The 18,484-nt window shown below is 41.6% G+C and overlaps 1 protein-coding gene across 5 annotated transcripts in view; it reads left to right on the top strand.

Moving 5' to 3' along the window:
• The first annotated feature begins 2,566 nt into the window (after positions 1-2,566).
• The window catches only part of LOC132824473 (liprin-beta-2-like), a 269,719-nt gene continuing 253,801 nt past the window's right edge, over positions 2,567-18,484 (top strand). For all 5 annotated transcript variants that reach the window (XM_060839031.1, XM_060839028.1, XM_060839030.1 and 2 more), the window contains exon 1: positions 2,567-2,699. The gene's annotated coding sequence lies outside the window, so the exon portion shown is untranslated. The remainder of the gene's footprint in view (positions 2,700-18,484) is intronic.

The raw sequence follows: 18,484 nt of genomic DNA, 5'->3' as shown, positions 1-18,484 counted from the left end.
AGCTCCATTAGGGTAAGAACCACACTCTTTCTCTGCCATCTCACAGTGACTCTGACAGTCCCACTGCACCAAAAGGATTCATACCCCACCATCCAGATTACTGCTTGCTACAGCTTTCATCACTTGCTCTCCCCCTCAGTCTTCCATACCACTAACTCTAAATGCCCTCCACACTGTCTCCTTCATCCTTCGGAATACCTCGCCAGCTTTCCCCAAAATGCACCAGTGCTATCAGCTGTGCTACCAATGTAATCTCACTAATTCCTCCCTTTTTATCTCATTACAGTGAAAAAAAAACCATTACAGGGCAAAGGGACCGTAGATGAGTGGGGAATGCCCAACATTTGTATCCTTTGCCCTTATTAGGAAAGAAATTCAGACCGCACAAAGACTAGATGCAAATCTATACAGATACTGAACCATCCATGACCCACCAAACAAGTATATAGCCACTGCCATTGCCACTCTCCTATTAGCTCCATTGTCACTTTCCAATATTGCACTCTGAATCAACCACTTCGAGACTCTGCCTATGACATCTTCTCTCTCTTATGTATTGCAGGGGCCACTAACCTTCCCACAAGGTCTCCTGAGAAAAACCTGTCTCCCCGACATCTGATCCCACCCACAAAACCACCTTGGGACCTCTGAGGATGAAAGCTTTCGATGTCTCAGAGGAAAGATCAGCAAGACCACCTTCTACACAGCCGCCACCAGTTCAGATACTGACAAATGTGCTACATTTTGGTAGGACGAATCAAGGCAGCACTTATACACTTAATGGTAAGGTTCAAGGTTTGTGTAAAGATTTGTAGCTCGGGTGCCTGTGGGTGTGTTCGCCGAGCTGGGAAGTTGGTTTGCAGATGTTTTGTCCCCTTTCTAGGTGACATCCTCAGTGCTGTACAGCTTCCTGTGAAGCACTGCTGTACTGTGTCAGTTGGAATTTATTTCATTTCATTCCCACTGCTTCTGGTTGCCAGTTCCAGTTGTTAGTATATTGGGTCTAAGTCAATGTGTTTATTGATGGAGTCAATAGATGAGTGCCAAGTTTCTAGGAATTCTCTGGCTGTCCTGAGCTTGGCTGATCCTATCATTGTTGTGTTGTCCCAATCGAATTTGTCCTCCTTGTCATCTGTGTGTACAGATAGTAAGGATAGTTGGTCATGGTGTTTAGTGGCTAGTTAATGTTCATGAACATGGATTGATAGTTGTCTGCCTATATGTCCGATATAGACCATCTCTGCATGGAATCTTGTACACCACATTTGCCCTGCACATTATGGGTATTCGAACTTTTTGCACCCTAGAAATTAGTCTTCTGCATCACCCTCGCTCTTTGAATTGTTCAGTCAATGTCTCCCTGTACTCTCAGAAGGTCTTCTTCCTTTCCCTCCTTATAAGAGTCAGTGCAACTCTGGAGTCTGAAGCTGGGGTGGAGGGAGTCCTCCCTACATTGGCCTTGGCATTTTGATATGACACCCCAAGGACATTAATGCCTCAATGGTCTGGATACGCTGGGGGTGTCCTGCCTAGAGATACATGTACCCTCCTCAGTTCAAAGTCCCACATGTTTAAAGTTGATAGCCCAGCCACTTCTCAACTGTTCTGAGAGGAGCTTTCCAAGTGGCCTGCATGTGGTTCCTCCTTGGATTATCTCCTCATGAGGAAGAGGCACCTGGCATGAGGTCAAACTCCTTCATCCCCCTTGTCATTGGTGCTCAGCATGTACAAGGACATAGTTGTATCACACATATGTTATTAAAGGTGACAGGACAAAGAGAGCAAAGAATACAGTGATCTAGGCTTCATAATTAGGAATATAGAATATATGGTAGCTCTGTGGTTAGCACTGCTGCCTCAGTGGGCAGGGTTGCAGGTTTGTCTCAGGTGACTGTCTGTGTGGAGTTTACACATTGTTCCCCCCTCCCCAGGTTTCCTCCAGTTACTCCAGTTTCATTCCAAAGATGTGCAAGTTGGGTGGATTGGCAGCACTAAATTGCCCATAGAGACCAGGGATGTGTAGGCTGGTTGTGGCAGGCGGATGGGTTTAGGCAGGATGTTCTTTGGAGTTTCAGTGTGGACTCGATGGACTGAATGGCCTGTTTCCACACTGTAGGGATTTTATGATTCTCTGACAAAACATGACAGTGATTAGACTTCAGCTGATAGCCACATCCCATTGAAAAAGGAAAAGAAAATGGGATCAATAGCTCAGCTGATGGTCAAGTAGAATGCTCAATGGCGAACTGTCTGATTCAGTCTTAGTCTCCTGCGAGAGGATGAAACTGTGGCTGAGGAACAGAATTTGTAGATCAAAGACAATAGCTTCAGTATACCCAATATTCACCGAGTATTATCTGTTCATCTGATTGCCAGACAGCCTCAAGTAAACACATCTCTTCTGTATTTACGGGAGGACGTAATAGCAGGAACTGTGCGGAATGCCCCAATCTGTCCCACTGCGGTTCCTATTGTGAAGGACAGCAACGCCTCCTTTCTCTACGATTGTTTTATCACATGACAAGGCCTCTCACAGGACACTTGCCAGCTCATGAAGGCTGGGGGGGAATGAGAGTTTAAGAGGTGTGTGTACTGCTGTAGGCTGGAATCCTCGTTCTCTGCTCTCAAGACAACTTTTGTTTTGGGGATTGCGTGACGCCTTGGAGTTTGGTTCAGGTTACAGCGAGTGATGACAACAGGTGAGAACCATTCACACTGCTTGTAAAGTTTGTGTGGGTCAGAACGTTGCTATTTCCCTTTCTCTCACTGTTAGTTTCCTATTCGCTTTAAATTGTGACTTGTATGCAAAGCTTTTGTTTCCATATTTCCGCTACCTTGATGCCTTTCAATTTAAAAAGAGAAAAAAAATTGTCGATTCAGGGATTTATGTAGATATTGCTTGTTAGTTTTCATTTGTATACTTTGAATGTGTACATGGAAATATTTGTTTTGTTAGCGACGAGAATCGTTATCTCCGGAGTTTTTGTGCAACGAATTAATTTGTGGATTGTTGGCTGTAATTTACATTAGTGATTAATTAGTTGTAGAGCTTTTTAATGGTTTAAACATTTTGTATCATGTTGTCAGGAGTTGAATCTCAACTTCAAGCCTGTTCGATTTCTTAATTTGCATGCAGGACTTGAGTCAGTGCACTGCTACCTGAGTTATTCTTTCTGTAACAACTGTTGAATCTAGTGATAACTTTTTTGAGAAGTTGTTTTTCTTGTCCGCGCTGACTGTGTGCAATTTAATATTTTTCTTTTCTGTAAAACATCCCCTTTAAATGACTGGCATAAGCCCCTAGTTAAAATGCACACATTGAAAAGGGAAAATATCTTTTATTTCTTTGCAGTGTCAGTTGGTGTTCTGTTATAATTTGATTATTTGTTCATGCCCTAATGCTGGATTTGAAAACCTTCTTTTTTTCATCTGAACTGTTTTACTGTTTTTTTTCTCTGATTTAGATTGCAACTGAAAGGAAGGGGCCAGTGGAGTGGATATCCTCCTTCGGCAACACTCCGCCCCATCCCCCCCTACCCCCAAAAATAACCTCAGCAAGTTAGCTATACGTGACTGTAACTAGACTGCTCTCACAGTGGGTCACAAATCGGCAGCGACGGCGTTGCTTTTGCATTTTGTCCCCAGGGATAACACACATGACTGAGTGGGCACTGAGCCATTTCGTGTCCCTGGCAGAGACCCAATTGCCCCTCTTCTTCACCCCCCACCGGCAATAGAAACTTGTCAATAGAACCGTATAAGCCGGAGGGCAGAGAATTGACCGACCCCATGACAATCTTCGCTTTTGCGTAAGAGTGCATAGTTGTTTCACAGCCTGTGGCTTTCCATTCGAGTCCCCGCTGCATTTCTGACTGTTCAGATGTCATTGTGCTTTTGAAGGTGATGGTGTTTTTCGTTAAATAGGTGGATTTCGTTTATATAAGTTGATCTATCTTGTTCTTACACATGTTTAACCATTAACGAGCAAAATAGAAGCTCTGCGCTGTGTTGTTCCATTTCCAAAGCGTTTTAATAATTTAAGAGGCATAAATAATTGAAGTGTTTTTTTTAACTCCGATCTACTGTGCAGTTTTTATTGCTGTATCATTGCAAAACTAAGTAGGCAGTAAATGGAAATCGGCTTAACTGTCTCTTATCTCCTTTTTTCCTGGCTGAAAACTTTTTTTTGTGAATGAAGCAAAAGTTTTTTTTAAAAAATAAAGATATTTGGTCACGTAAAGCTCCCCCGATGGCTGAGGGAGTCATTGCACCGCGTGGAGAGGAGTTAGCCCTACAATCCAGGAAGGATATAGGCTGTACTGTATGTAAAAGCAAAATACTGTATACTGCAGATGCTAGAGATCTGAAATAAAGGGCGCTTCAGAAGCTGAGCAGGTCTGGCAACCATTGTGGGAACAGTTGAGTCACATACGGCCCAGAGTCGATAAAGCGTGGAGCTGGAAAAAGCACAGCAGGTTAGGCAGCGTCCCAGGAGCAAGAGAGTCGATGTGTTGGGCATAAGCCCTTCAACAGGTCTGGGAAGGGGACAGGTGTTGAGAAATAAATGGGAGGTGGAGTAGGGGAAAGGGTCGGTTGGATGGTGATAAGTGAATGCAGGTAGGTGATCGTGATAGTCACCACCTCTCTTCACCCACAGACCTTTCCCTAGCCCTACCTCCATTTAGTTCTCAGCCCCCTTTCCCCTCCAGCCCTGATGAAGGGTTATGCTGGAAATGCCAACACTGTTGCTCCTTAGATGCTGCCTGTCTTGCTGTGCTTTTACCAGCTCTACACTTTATCGACTCTTGACTCTCCAGCATCTACAGTCCTCACTATCTCCAGCATGACCCTTCTTGGAAGGACTGCTGCTGGGCATACAGAGTATCTCCAGTGCTTTCTGTTCCCAGTTTCTGCTCTGTTACTTGCCCCCATTTATTCATAGGATGTGATGGTTACCATCTGCATGAACCAGTGCAGTCCATTTGCTGAGTTTAACCCCATGGTGCTGTTAGGATGGTAGCTCCAGATTCTGATCCAGTGACGACAGTAAAAGAATGGCGAGAATGGAGTCAGAATGGTATGAGACTTGGAGAACCGGTGCCTTTCTGCACTCGTCATTCTCTGTACAATTGTTACCGGTTTGGAAGATTTTGTCTGAAGAGTCTTGGTGTGTTGGTGCAGCCAGTCTTGTCGATTGTATCCAATTTTGTCATAATGGTTGAGCGAGTGAATGTTTAAGATAGGGAGCCAATGGCCTGTACTGAAGCTTCTGTTGAACCACCCAGAAAGCAAACAATTCAGTGTTATGTGCCCCTCCCTCCCCAAAAAAAAACTGGACAGAACATAGAGGATTGTGGGTACTCAGTCACCACTGTTGAGTGCTTGTCCTATAAGCCGACCCAGTTGTAGGAATGTGGGGACATGGTCTTTTTGAGTTCAGGCAGCGGGAGCAGAGTGGAAGAAGCAGACCCTGTTGGGACGGTAAGGGATTGGTTTTTAGGTGGGTGGGAGATTTGCTTGTGTGGTTCGGGAGGGTTTAAACTAGTTTGGCAGGGGGTTGGGAACCAGAGCTACACATGAGGCAGAGGGGATAGTTGTAGATGAGGCAGTGACAGGAAGTAGTGAGTCTATCGGGAAGGTTTTTCATGAGACGAAACAAAGGAATCGGTTAAAGTGTGTCTACTTCAACGCAAGGAGTGTCAGAAATAAGAATGATGAACATAGAGCATGAATCAGTACTTGGGACTATAATGCTGTGGCCATAATGGAGACGTGGGTTTCACAGAGGCAGGAATAGTTGCTCGGTGTTCCAGAATTTAGAACACTTATAAAGAACAGGGAGTGGGGTGTACGTTGCTAATCATGGAGTGCATCACAGCTACAGAAATGAAGGTTGTTGAGGAAGGTTTGTCTACTGAGTCAGTATGTGTGGAAGTTAGGAACAGCAAGGGGGTAGTCACCTCATTGGAGATCTTCTACAGACCCCCTAATAGCAGTGGGGAGATCAAAGAACTCACAGCCTGGCAGATTTTGGAAAAGTGCAGACGTAGCAGGGTAGTTGTTATGGGTGACTTCAACTTTCCCAATATTGACTGGAACCTCCTTAGTGCAAATTGTTTGGATGGAGCTGTTTTTGTTAGGTGTATTCAGAAGGGTTTCCTTTAATTGGTACTGCTCCTTGGATGCTGCCTGAACTGCAGTGCCCATCCAGCACCACTAATCCAGAATCTGGTTTCCAGCACCTGCAGTCATTGTTTTTACCCCATATAGACAAGCTGACAAGGGGAGAGGCCATTTTGGATTTGGTGTTTGGCAATGAACCAGAACAAGTGTCAGATCTCGCATTAGGAGAACACTTTGGTGACAGTGACCATAACTTTCTCATTTACCATAGCCATGAAGAGGGAAAGGAGCAGTTGCCATGGGAAAATGTTTAATTGGGGAAAGGAAATTATGATGCTATCAGACAGGAGTTGGGAAGTATAGATTAGGAGCAATTTTTCTACAGAAAAGGCACAACAGACATGTGAAGATTGCATTTAAGGAGCAGTTGTTGCAAGTGATGCATAAATTTGTTCCTCTGAGACCATTTAAAAAGAGATAAGATTTAAGGAGCCTTGGATGACTAGAACAGAGGAGCTTCTTGTTAAAAGGAAGAAGACAGATTACGTAAGATGGAGGAAGCAAGGATCTAGCACAGCTTTAGAGGATTACAGGCTTGCTAGGAGGTAGCTCAAATGGACTGAGGAGGACCAGGAGGGGGCACAAAAAAGGCTTGGTAGGAAGGATGAGGGAGAACCCAAAGAGATTTTACTCGTAAGTGAGGAGTGAGAGAATCTTCAGGGAGAAGATGGGGCCAATCAGGGATAGTGTAGGGAACTTGTGATGGAGTCTGAGCAGATAGGGAAGTCTTAATTAAGTGTTCACTAAGGAAAGGGACCTTGTTGTGAATGAGAACTTTGAAGAGTGGGGAAGCAAGCTTGAACAGATCGAGATTGAGGAAATTGAGGTGCATGAAATTTTGACAAACGTTAAGATTGATAAGTCCCCAGGGCCAGACCAGATTTATCCTAGGTTGCTCCAGGATATAAGAAAGGAGGTTGCTAAGCTGCTGGTGAAAATATTTGCTTCCTCACTCCACTGGAGGATTGGAAGGAGGCAAATGTTCTTCTACCCCTTAAGAAGGGGAATGGGGAAATCCCTGGCAATTGCAGACCAGTCAGTCTTATGTGTGTGGTCAGCAAAGTTTTGGAAAGAATTGAGGGATAGGATTTATGACTATTTGGAAAAACACAGCGTGATTAAAGGTAGTCAGCATGGTTTTATGAGGGGCAGATCATGCCTCTCAAATCTTAAGTTCTTTTGAAAGTGATGAGACAAGTTGAGCAGTGGATGTGGTGTACATGGACTTCAGTAAGGCATTGATAAGATTCCCCATGGTAAGCTCATTCATAAAGTCAAGAGGTATGGGATACAGGGACATTTGGCTGTCTGCATTCAGAATTGGTTAGCTGACAGAAGGCAGAGAGTGATTTGTACATGGGAAGTATTCTGCTTGGAGGTCAGTGTTGAGTGGGGTCCTGCAGGGCTCTGTTCTTGGGCCTCTGCTCTTTGTAGATTTTATAAATGACTTGGATGAGGAGATTGAGGGGTGGGTTAGTAAGTTTGTTGATGAGACGAAGGTCGGAAGTGCTATTGATAGTACTGAGGGCTATTGCAGGCTGCAGCGTGACATTGACAGGATGCAGAACTGGGCTGAGAAATGGCAGGTGGAGTTCAACCTGGATAAATGTGAAGTGATGCATTTTGGAAGGTTGAACTTGAACTTGAATGTTGAATATAGGATTAAAGCCAGGATTCTTGGCAGTGTTGAGGAACAGTGGGACCTTGGTGTTCAAGTGATCATTCAAAGTTACCACCCAACTGGATGGGGTTGTTAAGAAAGCATATTGAGTTTTGGCTTTCATAAACTTTATTCCCCTGTTAAAGAGCCATGAGGTTTTGCTGTAGCTCTACAAAACCCTAGTGAGACCACACTTGTGTCCAGTTCTGATGGTGCAAAGGAGGTTTACGAGGATGCTGCCTGGACTGGAAGGCTCCTCTTCTGCAAGGTTGACTGAACTCAGACATTTTCTATCTGGAGAGAAGGAGGCAGAGAGGTGACCTGATTGAGGTATACAAGGTAATGAGAGGCATGGATAGAGTCAATGGCCAGAGACATTGTTTTTTTTATTCCCCCCAAGGCAGGATTGACTGCCACGAAGGGTCATAGTTTTAAGGTGTTAGGAGAAAGTTATAGAGGAGATGTCAAAGTTAGATTGTTTACGCAGAGAGTTGAGTGCATGGAATACATTACCAGAGGTAATGGTGGAAGCAGAGTCATTAGGGACGTTTAAGTGACTGCTGGATGTGCACATGGACAGCAGTGAATTGAGGGGAGCAAAGGTTGGGTTATTTTATTTTAGATTAAATTAATCCTACGCACGACATCGTGGGCCAAAGGACCTGTAGTGTGCTGTACTTTTCTATGGTGGCTGGAAGTGTGGTGAAGCTCTTCTGCAATTTAAACATTTTGGATTACAGTTGTCCCAACACTTTTCTTGGTGCAGTACTTGCCCTTGCTTAGTGATATAATGTTTATCTCTAAAGTGCAAGTTTTAACTGTCATTCTAGAGCACCTAATCTAGCTGACACCACTGCAATACTAAGGGTGTGCTGTCTTTCAAGTAAGTTCAATTGAGGCTCTGTCTGCTCTTCCAAGTGGATATCAAAGATCATAGCACTATATCAAAGAAGGATAAGGAGAATATTTCTGGTGCCTTGGCCAACATTTATGCCTCCGTGTATGTCACGAAGACAAATAGTTTAATCTTCACATGAATTGTCTGCTATAATACAATAGTGACTACACTTCAATGTTATTTCAGCATAAAAGATTTTTGGAATGGCCTGAGGTTAGTATACAGCAATACAAGGTAGTGGATGAATGTTCCTCAAATTGGAAAGTTGTTTCCAGTAATAAGTAATTTTTCCATAATCAGCCAAGACCATATGGCTGCTCTTCAGGCAAGGGGAGAGGTTGAGACAGTCCTTCATGGTACCTCAACCAGTGAGGGAATTGAACCCACGCTCTTGGCATCATTCTGCATCACAAGCTTGCCATCCAATGATCCCTTGGCCAAGTTTGGGTCCATTACGTGCTGCAGTTTGTACATATGGCTGAGATCTGGATGTAGGAAGAAACATTATAAAGTTTGCAAATACTACAAAACTTAGTAATCTTCACTATATTACTTGCTACAAATTTCTGGATGACAGCAAGAGTGGTTAAAAGGGCATGGTAGATAGTCTTCAATGTAAACAACTGCAACCTCTTGCACTCAGGGATGTAACATGGAAAGAAATGTAGCATAAATGATGTGATTTTAGAAGGTGCAGTCAAGCATTCGTACATACCAGCATGTATTATCAATATGCACTGGACAAGTTGGCGAACATCTTAGAGAAAGTGTGCACTTTATTGGCATTAGCTGTTTGGTGAATGTCATTTTATTTGTAGGCTTTCTCTTATTTGATATCTCATTCTAGTCTTTTTGAAGTACAATACCTGTAAGCAAGAACAGCATGGAAGAGGTAAAAATGCATGAGAATCCAAAAGCCAAATTGGGTCCCAAATTAAGATTTTGAGCTTAATGTGGGAATTAATCAAACCTCTGGGTAGCAATGGGTTAATAGTAAAAGGTTGATCTCTTATCAGCTGTGTTGAAAAGAAACCCAATTCCATTTGGAAAGCTGTTGGTAATGAGTGTTTGGGAGCTAAGTATTTGCAAAATAAAGCCTATTATAACTCAAGTTAATTACTATGCCATTACTGCTCAGCCTTTCTCTTTGTTAAACTGGTTCAGTCATCACTGATTATTCAACAGAGGTCAAAACCTGCACGTGTATTTTTGTACCACCCATAATTATCAATTTGTATGGCTCTTATTTTGTCATAATACATAAGTGAAGTTAGTCACACAACTAGATGTTGCCAACTCTGACTGGACACGTTTGTTGAGGTATTGTCATGTGACTTCTGCTTCCAATTGCCATTCTTCCCATCTCTAATATTTTTGCAATATCATTGAAAGAGTTCCATAAAAAAGAAACAAAATATTATAATATTTTGTGCCTTTTGTGTGCACTGCTTATATTTTCCCCTAGGTTTGTACACAAAATATAGGTGACTAAATTGCTGGAAAAGCTCAGCAGATCTAGCAGCATCTGTGCAGCAAAATCAGAGTTACTGTTTCAGGCCCGGTGACCCTCCCTCAGACTCAGTTGAGGAAGAGTCACCTAACCCGAAAAGTTAACTCTGATTTCTCTTCACAAATGCTGCCAGACCTGCTGAGCTTTTCCAGCAATTTCTGTTTTTGTTTGATTTACAGCATCTGCAATGCTTAGTGTCTTTTGATTCAATTGCTGGACAGCTGCAGGAAATTTAACAACTAAGCTGTCTCTTAATACCTGTTTCACTAAAGATGTCAGTGTTGTCTTGTATCCCCACTTCACCCCCACCCCATTGTAATTTTTCATCCTCTCATCTCCTGCCCATTATTTATTCTGTACCAATTGGCAACTTCCTTTGTCAGAGCATGATATTCTTTGATGTATTCAAAGGGAATTTGGAAGTAATTTGAAACAAAATTAGTCCCACCTACCTGCTCCTGACCCATATTGGAAAGGTTTGGAGGGATGTCTTTTAAAAGTTGTAATTATATCTGCATCTACCACTTTCTCAGGAAGTTTATTCCACAAGTGAACCCTCTGTTTTAAAAAAAAAAGCCTCCTGTCTTTTTTAAATCTCTGTCCTCTCACCTTAAAAATGTGCCTCCTAGTCTTGAAATCTCCCATCCTATGGAAAAGACAACTATCCTTCTCTATCTATCCCCCTCATTATTTTATGAACTTCTTTTATATTGCTTCTCAATCTCCTATGCTCCAATGGTGAGGGGGGAAAAAAGTCCCAACCTTTTGTTAAAAATCAAACCTTCCATACCTGGCAACATCCTGGTAAATCTCTTCTGCACCCTCTCCAGCTTTATATGCTTTCTGTAATGGGTGACTAGAACTGGACACAATATTCCAGAAGATGCCTCAACAATGTCCTGTACAACCTTCACAAGACTTCCCAACTCCTATCCTCAAAGGCCTGAGCAATGAAGGCAAGCATGTCATATGCCTTTTTAGCCACCCTGTCTCTCCATGTGGGTGCTTCTGCATGGCACATGGAAGCATATTACATAGCTTCCTATTCAAGATCCTCCATGTTACCTGGATGGAACACTATGAACAAAAGCAGTCCCTAGAAAACAGACATTCTGAACAGAGAAACCTCTTAATGTTATTCAAATGATATAGTCATTGTTCCTCAGGCCAGCATTCATTATCGATAACTTGTTGCCCTCAATGATGACGAGTCACTCACTGGATCATTTTGAACCGTATTTGATAGTTCATGTCTTATGGTTTTCATCACATGAGTGTCTGGAGTCTGTTAATACAGCACACTTCTTTTCCCTAAAGCATATTAAGTGAACCAAATATAATTTTGCAATTTTTTTGTTTTGGTCAACATTTAAACTAGATATAAATGCCTAATATGTTAATTGGATTTAAATTTTACAAATTGCTGCGATGGGATTTAAACATATAACCCCAGAGCATCAATATGAGCCTCTGAATTACTAGTCCGGTGACATTATGACTATTTGACTACCTTTCTTTCTTTCTTCTCAAGTGTGTTCAGTATTCTCAGCTTGCCACAGGTCAAAGATCTCAGCAGCCAAAGATAATGTTTCAAAGGTACCTGGAGACTCTACTGGAAGATGATCTGCTTTGTCTTCAACAGCTGGGAAAAGGGTGCAGTTTTTTTTCTTTATTGTATAGGTCAAGCTTTATTATCTTTTTATCTACTAATTTAGTCTTTTTGTATGGGAGACTAGCAAATGATTCTCAACCCTACTGGAAATGTGGTTGACATTTCTCTCAGCTGAAGAACAGTCCTCATTTTTCAATTCCCCATTGGATACTTCAATTATTGACATTACTATTCTTTGTCGTGATCTATGCACAAATTAGACGACAATCGTAAATTTTAATTCTGTGGTTATTTCCATATGTAAAAGTTTCCTGATCCCACCAGCCGGTCCCACATAACTCAATGATACCTGTCCATCACAAATATCAAAGCTCACCCATGGCCTGTGAGAGATATTAAAAACTCAGGTCAACTTTGGAAATACAAATCTGGAAAATTCCTCTTTTTGCAATCAGAATAATAATCCATGCAATCACCCCTGCCCTTAATAAGGCAATCCATTCCAAGATATTTGCTTATTTTCTTCTTTCAACTTTCAATTTCAAATAATATTCCCACCCATCCCCCAACTCGGGTTTTTAGCACCATTTCAACAACCAGCCTTTCCTTCCAGCTACCAACAAGATTCAGTCATCCCATTGACCAACCAGCTCATACCCATCACCTTATGTTCACCTATCACTACCTCACCATTCTGCTCCTCTCCCTGCCCCCCACTGGTTATCTGCAGCTCTGCCTATGCACACCTTCATTCCTGAAGAAGAGCTATACCTGAAGCATTGACTTCTTCATCCCCTGATGCTGCCTGGTGTGCTCTGTTCTTCCAGCCCCCGCTTGTCTACTTTGGATTCCAACATCTGCAGTTTCTTTTTCTCTCTCCTTTCCTAATGCCGACTGAACACAGGCTCTGAGAGATCTTCATTGATGTTCCTTTATGGCTCTGTACCAGCAGCCACAAAAGTAGCATTTAGCGATTACTTGAAACTTTACCAAGAGGTTGTCCAGAGTTCTCACATGATGTCGTTGGAGCTTCACACTCCAAACTCTCTTTTTAAGCTGCTTTCAATTTAATAGGATTGGATGCCATTCAGTTAGGCCATGGCACGACTTTGGCACAGCTCATGAGCAAGAAACGATTGAGTGAAACCAAATCTCCTAATTATTGATGATTCAAATAAGGGAAATATAGATCCATACACTTTTTGTGGAACATTTCTTAAGACTCCAATGTGTTTTAAAAGGCATAACTTTGAAGGACAAGTCCACACATATTCTCCTCCGTCCCTTGCTCCAATGTTTGTTTTAAGCAAACTACAGAACACAGTTTGTCGGCACAGAACATTACATTACAGTACAGGCCCTTTGACCTGTAGAACCAATCTGAAGCTTATCTATCCTACACTATTCCATTATCATCCATATGTTTATCCAATGACCATTTAAATGCCCTTAAAGTTGACTAGTCTTCTACTCTTGGCAGGGCATTCCATGTCCCTACTACTGAGTAAAGGAGCTACCTCTGACATCTGTCCTATATCTATTACACCTCAACTTAAAGCTATGTCCCCTCGTGCTCGACATCACCATCCTAGTTCACCCACTTTTATATTCCACAAGTTTAAATTGCTAATACAAAGGGTGCTCATTACTTCTGGTCTTCTACAGAATAACAGTAATCAGGTGCAGGAACAACCCATTCAGTCCATCAAGTCAGTTCTGATCTGATTGTAATCTCAAATCCATATTCTTGCCTACCCCAATTTTCAACTTCTTGTTTAACAAGAATTTTCTGTCTCTAGTTTATAAGTATTTAGGGACTTTGCTTCCAATAATTTTTCAAGAAGAGTTCTAAAGGCATTCAAACCTCAGAAAATATCAAGAAAATGGTCAACTCCTGACTTTTTAAAACCGTGACCCCAGCTTTAGATTCTCCAATAAGTGGAAATGCCATCTCCATATCTATCCTGTAAAGAGCTCTCTGGATTTTTTTTCAATCAAGTTACCTCTTTTTTTTTCTCTCTTCTGAACTCCTCCAGATACAAGCCTAGGGTGTCCAACCTTTCATCGGAAGACAAGCTGACAATTCCAGATATTAGTCAAGCAAGTTTTTTCTCTGAACTGCGTCCAGTACACTTCAATAAAAGTCTGTTGTGTCATGTCTGCTGTTTTCCTCCTCCTAGATTGTAAAGTCACAGATTTGTGACTGCTGTTGCCTGTTGAAGGTGCTTTTTAAAATAATTACAGTGCATTTTGTAAATGGTACACACTAGAGGTAGCAGGAATAAATGGTTGAAATGATTGGGGTGCCAGTCAAGTGGGACAGTGGCATAAAGATTCCCGTATGTGTTCAGAGCTGTACTTTTTCCATCACCACATACTCCACGCTGCTGATTTGTGCCTTGTTGATGATGGACAGATTAACTACAACACTTTCTTAGGTTGCAGAAGTCCGATTTGAAAGTGTTTGAAAGGATGAAGGTAGCTGACCTGTGGGAACCACTCATCTACAAGGCAAAACCCACCCCTCAATCAGTCAAGTATGCGTTATTCTGTTTACTGAACCAGTCTGGCTACATTTGGTACCATTGATCTTATTGTTTTTAGTCTAAGTTAATATCTTTTGGTAAAGGCTGTTCAGAGTCAAGAAAATAGGTTGATCTTGATAAACAATGAATACTTATTCTGTAGTAATTAATAGATATTTACAATATGAGGTACATGAGTCTCTCAGGCTTAATTTAGAAGTAAGGGCACTTTACAATTAGTTACAATGATCTTAGCACTTCAACTTGTTCTACGATACTGGAAGCAAACAATGGTTAGTTCCTCAAGGTCAGTCCTTTTATATCCTGTTGAGGGAGTCTTAGCTTAGGATATTAGTTAACCCTTACAGGCATTAACTGCATATACAATAACAACCCAGTTGCATATTGAACTCCAGACTATACATTATTCTGACTTCAAAATATAACATTGACCCAGCAGAGAGCCTGATGAAGGAACAGAGTCCTGGAACCCCTACCCTGACAGTAACTACACTACATGGACTGCAGCAGTTTAAGAAAAAAAAAACTGGCTCACCAACATATTCAAGAGCAACTGGTGGTGGGAATATAATTCAGGAAGTGAGTTACTGACCAATTCAATCTTTGCCCTGCTCTTAAAGCCACAATACTATGTGGCTGACCAAGTTAATTGTCTAATTGTGAATGGCGACCTGTAGGATATTGTTGTTTGTCAAATTGGGATGGTTAGATGATTTCTTGTAGATTAGCCACTGCCTCAAACTAGTGTGACGTGTCATTTACCACTTCATCGGTCCAGGCCTTCCACCAGTGGGCACAGATTGCTGCAGCATCATCTATATATGTCTGAGGCAGAGTCTGTGAATTCTGCAGTAACTCTTTCCTGAGTTACATTCCCATTCCTAATTGCCTTTCAATGGGTTGGTGAGCCAACCTCTTGAACTGCTGCAGTCCATGTAATTCCTGTGCATCAGAGAATCATTAGTGAAGGTTCTCAATTCTGACTTTGGAGGGAAAGTCATTAAAAAAGCAAAAGGTGGTTGGGTTTTGAACATTACACTGAGAAACTATTGCAGCAATGTCCTGGAGCTCAGAAGATTGTTCAACAGCCTCAACTCTCTTCCTTTTGTGCTAGACGTTACTCTGTCCAGTGGAGAATTTTCTTCTGATTCCCAATTTTACTAGGGCAGTAACTTTTGCCTCACCTCGTGAATTCAGTTTTTCATGTATTCATGTTTAGACCAAGGTCTGAAATTGTGGATTTGGCAAAACTGAAGCGAAGCAAATTATTGCTGAGTAAAAGTGCTTCAGTAGTCCAGGATGATTACTGGCAGGGTTTGACTGTCCTACTTTGGTAGGCAATTGAACACTTCAAGACTGCTCCATCATTTTATATGGCCAAGGGTGATCTTGTGTCTCCACATCCTATTACCCGGTGTCCAATAGCCTGCTTATTTTACTCAGAACAGTCCTTACCATGGCACATTTAGTTTGGATATTTGCTTTGCTTTTAGTAGCAAATGAAAATTCATTGAGCAGCTCTATTTGATTTTTTTTAAAAATGTTAAATACCAAAGACAGGAAATATAATGTGGATGCAATGAGTCTGCTTCTGATGATATAGTCAATATTAATTTCAAAGCTTCATTGCAACTTATATTTATGTGGCAATTTGTCTTTGTCACGAAATATTAAACAGCAGCCTGATCTTCCCCCTCTCGTTGATGCCAAAGATCTCATTCAAGTGAAGAGGAGCTCTGGGCAGGCAGTTGGCCCCAGTTTCCAGGACTTGTATTTACCATTCTATCAGCCTCACTAAAACAGATGCTATTTGTGCGAGTTTGTGCACATCTTGGCTGCTGTGTCTCTTACCTGTAGCAACTGTACTTCAAAAACTCTCTCTTTCAATAGATGTGGAGGGTTTTGGGGCATTTGGTTTGTGAAAGGCATCTCAAAAATGTAAACTTTTGTTAAAAATAAATCTCCCGTGTCGTGACCAAAAATGCAGTGAGGGTGTTTTTATTTCTCAAAACCCCCTAAATGATGTTTTCATGTAGCAAAGATAATTCATACTTCAATTAGCACACTCCCTGAGAATGGATGTTGTGACAGAAGTTACTTTGTGTTTGAAAGGTTGTTGGTTTGCAGTAATCTTGGAAGCATGTAGAGCCTTTCTGAAAGCTCTGTTGTGTGCTTTAACAGTCAAGACTGGGTCCTTTCATCAATGCTGATCCAGTTAACAATTTAGTCGTGTGTGTCCCCCTCTTCTTATTTTGCTCTATTTTTGCCAAAAAAGCATTTAATTATGAGCTGCTTGCTGGGCCGAAGGCTAACTTTCAATGATGAACAAAGGCATCCTCTTGTGACTAGACAAGTTTTAAAAAATGCTCCTCTGTTTAAGTTACACAGGAAGTGCTTTCTTTTATACAATGGTAGTAGAAGTGTCAAAACATCTTATCTCAACACTCTCTCTGATTATTCTTCCATCACTACTGTCCTGTCAACCCCTCCTTCTCCCAAACCCCACTGTAGAACTTTGAACGTGAACATTAAAGTGAACAGTCCAGTGCAGTACTGAAGAAGCGCAGTACTGAAGCACAGCACTGTTACAGAGTCATAGAAATGTACAGTGCAGACCTTTTTGGTCCAGTTCATCCATGCTAACCAGATATCCCAAACTAATCTAACCCCATTTGTTAGCATTTGGCCTATCTCCCTTTAAACCCTTCCTACTCATATACCCATCCCGATGTCTTTTAAAGGTTGCAATTGTCTCAGCCTCTGACAGCTCATTGCATACACCCTACCCTTTGCATGAGAGAGTTTCCCCTTGGGTCCCTTTAAAATCTTTCCCCTCTCACCCGAAACCCCCCTCATCTAGTTTTAGACTCCCCTACCCTGGGGAAAAGACCTTGTCTATTAACCTTATCCATGACCCTCGTGATGTTTATAAACCTCCTATAAGGTCTTCCCTTCAGCTCCATGGAAAACAGCCCCAGTTTATTCAGCGTCTCCGTATAGCTCCCTATAACTTCATGCAACAGCCTTGTAAATCTTTTCTGAGCCCTTTCAAGTTGACAGCATTCTTCCTATAACAGGGAGACCAGAATTGTATGCAGTATTCCAAGAGTGGCCTAACTAATGTCCTGTACAGCTACAACATGATATCCTAAGTCTCATACTCAATGCCCTGATCAATAAAGGCAAGCATACCAAAAGCTGCTTTCACTACCCTGTCTACCTGCAACTCCACATTCAAAGAACTATGAACCTGCACTCCAAGGTCTTTGTTCAGCAATGCCACCCAGTTCCTTTATCATTAATTCTATAATACATGTCCTGATTAGCCCTACTAAAATGCAGCACTTCACATTTATCTAAATTAAACTCCCAAGTGCCACTCCGTAGTCAATTTGCCAATCTGACTAAGGTTCTGTTGTACTCTGAGGCAACCTTCTTTGCTGTCCACTACTCTACACTATTACATTTTAAAAATGTAAGCAGCATAAGCAAGATAAAATGTTTTGCCCTTGCAGGCTCAGCAATAGTCAAATATTCCAAAATGTCCAACTGACTGCAGAATGATCTAGTTTAACCTCAGTTCTGAGAATTACTAGTCACGTGATATTTATGACAATAATATTGGAAATACAAAACTACTGTTTTTGGTTCCGGGTAATCTGAATTATCCTCTTCAGATCTGAGTTCTTGATAACTCTGGATTGAATAGTTTGAGTTTCTAAGCAAAAGCAAGAATAAAATTGTTTCTCGAGCACAGCTACTGGGCAGCTCTCAAGTGTCTCAAAGCTGTTGAGCTGGAGTGACTTTCTCTGAAATGCAGTCACCAATGTAGGTGAGGATTTTGAATATTTTCTACCCTGTGGTCATTGACCATAAACAGTAAATTGGATGATTGACTGACTGGTTAATCTGATTTTAGTTAAACATTCAGAAAGAAGTTTGGAATGAGAGATCAATTCAGAGTTTCATTTTTAAAAAAAAAGTGGCGTAAGATTCCAGTTGGTTTATTTTTTTTTTTGCAAACTATTTGACTGGAGGTGTCTATTCCAATTCCATTTTCAATCCTATTCTAATC

The sequence above is a fragment of the Hemiscyllium ocellatum genome, chromosome 18, assembly GCF_020745735.1.
Source record: "Hemiscyllium ocellatum isolate sHemOce1 chromosome 18, sHemOce1.pat.X.cur, whole genome shotgun sequence".
In the NCBI taxonomy this organism is placed as follows: domain Eukaryota; kingdom Metazoa; phylum Chordata; class Chondrichthyes; order Orectolobiformes; family Hemiscylliidae; genus Hemiscyllium; species Hemiscyllium ocellatum.
This window is presented reverse-complemented; position numbering and strand designations above follow the sequence as displayed.